Source organism: Thunnus albacares, chromosome 17, assembly GCF_914725855.1.
Source record: "Thunnus albacares chromosome 17, fThuAlb1.1, whole genome shotgun sequence".
Lineage (NCBI taxonomy): Eukaryota > Metazoa > Chordata > Actinopteri > Scombriformes > Scombridae > Thunnus > Thunnus albacares.
The window spans coordinates 29,684,064-29,687,500 of NC_058122.1; positions in this window are offsets into that span (position 1 = coordinate 29,684,064).

Consider the following 3,437-nt stretch of genomic DNA (forward strand, 5'->3'; position numbering starts at 1 on the left):
GCAGGTCTGGTGATTTGGGTTCTTCTTTGTCGTCTGTTGGACTCCTGGACTGATGAACGTTTTTTGGACTTTGACTCTTCAGTTCGGTGGCCGCCTCCCACTGTTGGTTTGTTTACTCGACGCCACAAAGAACCATGATTTTTTGTTTGTTTGTTTTTTAACTCACTTCATTGCTTGTTTGGTAGCAGCTCGCGGTCGCTCCTCGCTGACGGGGAGTTCTGTTGGGACGTTGAGTTTGTAGTTGGTGTGAAGTTCAGACGCCGCAGAGTTTTAAAAACGCTGCGAGCACACGCTCGGCGCCGTCTGTCCGCCTCGTCTCCAGGGTCTGGACGCGCTTCACTTTCTGTCAGCCCGGAGCTCAGAAACCCGCCAACACGTCTGGTTTCAGGTTCACGTTGACGGGAAAGTGAGGCGGGTCCGGCCTCGGAGCGCTCGCTCTAGAGGCGCGGCGGCCGTAGCGAGAACAGCTTCCTGTTGACGTGATGAACCTGGAAACTCGATTATTACTGAATTGTGAATCATTTAAAGCCAATCTGCTTTTTATTTCATATTCAACTTTAGTGAACTAATAAAGTCTATATTGTACTGAACCCTGGACCTCCTTCTTCTAACACACACACACACACACACATACACACATATACACACTACACACATATATACACACATACACACACTCTACACACACATATATACACACCACACACACACACCCTGGACCTCCTTCTTCTAACACACACACACTACACACACATATACACACACACTACACACACATATACACACTACACACACACACACCCTGGACCTCCTTCTTCTAACACACACTAATATACACACTAATATATACACACTACACACATATACACACATATATACACTAATATATACACACTACACACACATATACACACACACACACACACTAATATATACACACACACTAATATATACACACTACACACACACTACACACACATATATACACACTAATATATACACACACTAATATATACACACTACACACACACTAATATACACACTAATATATACACACTACACACACACTAATATACACACTAATATATACACACTACACACATACACACAATACACACACTACACACACACACATATATATACACACTAATATATACACACACTACACAAATATATACACACACTACACACACACTACACAAATATATACACACACTACACATATATACACACTACACATACACACATATATACACACACACATATATACACACACTACACACACACACACATATATACACACCACACACACACATATACACACACCACACACACACATATACACACACACTACACACACATATATACACACCACACACACACATATATACACACACTAATATATACACACACACTAATATATACACACACTAATATATACACACACTACACACATTCTTATATATACACACTACACACACTAATATATACACACTATACACACACACTAATATATACACACTATACACACACACTAATATATACACACTATACACACTAATATATACACACTATACACACACACTAATATATACACACTATACACACTAATATATACACACTATACACACATACACACTATAATATATATACACACACACACACACTAATATATACACACTATACACACACTAATATATACACACTATACACACATATACACACTACACACACATACACACTATAATATATACACAAACACACACTACACACACACTAATATATACACACTATACACACACTAATATATACACACTATACACACATATACACACTACACACACATACACACTATAATATATACACAAACACACACTACACACACACTAATATATACACACTATACACACATATACACACTACACACACATACACACTATAATATATACACAAACACACACTACACACACACTAATATATACACAATAATATATACACACTAATATGTACACACTATACACACACACTAATATATACACACTATACACACACTATACACACTACACACACATACACACTATAATATATACACAAACACACACTATACACACACTAATATATACACACTATACACACATATACACACTACACACACATACACACTATAATATATACACAAACACACACTATACACACACTAATATATACACACTATACACACATATACACACTACACACACATACACACTATAATATATACACAAACACACACTACACACACACTAATATATACACAATAATATATACACACTAATATGTACACACTATACACACACACTAATATATACACACTATACACACACTATACACACTACACACACATACACACTATAATATATACACACTACACACACACTAATATATACACACTCTCTCTTTCTCTCTCTCAACCCAACCGGTCAAAGCAGATGGCCGCCCACCAAGAGCCGGGGTCTGCTTGAGGTTTCTACCCGTTAAAGGGGAGTTTTTCCTTACCGCTGTCACCAAGTGCTGCTCATGGGGGAACTGTTGGGTCTCTGTAAATTAAAGAGTACGGTCTTGACCTGCTCTATGTGAAAAGTGCCTTGAGATGACTTCTGTTGTGATATGGCGCTATATAAATAAAAATTGATTGATTGATTGATTGATTGACTATACACACATATACACACTATAATATATACACACTAATATATACACACTATACACACACACTAATATATACACACTATACACACACACTAATATATACACACTATACACACACTATACACACTACACACACATACACACTATAATATATACACAAACACACACTACACACACTTATACACATTAATATATACACACATACACACACACTACACACATATACACACTAATATATACACACTACACACACACATATACACTAATATATACACACTACACACACACTAATATATACACACTACACACACACACACACTAATATATACACACTACACACACACACACTAATATATACACACTACACACACTACACACACACTAATATATACACACTACACACACACATATACACACTAATATATACACACTACACACACACTAATATATACACACTACACACACACACACTAATATATACACACTACACACACTACACACACACTAATATATACACACTACACACACACATATACACACTAATATATACACACTACACACACACACACTAATATATACACACTACACACACTACACACACACTAATATATACACACTACACACACTACACACACACTAATATATACACACTACACACACTACACACACTAATATATACACACTACACACACACTAATATATACACACTACACACGCTAATATATACACACTACACACACACTAATATA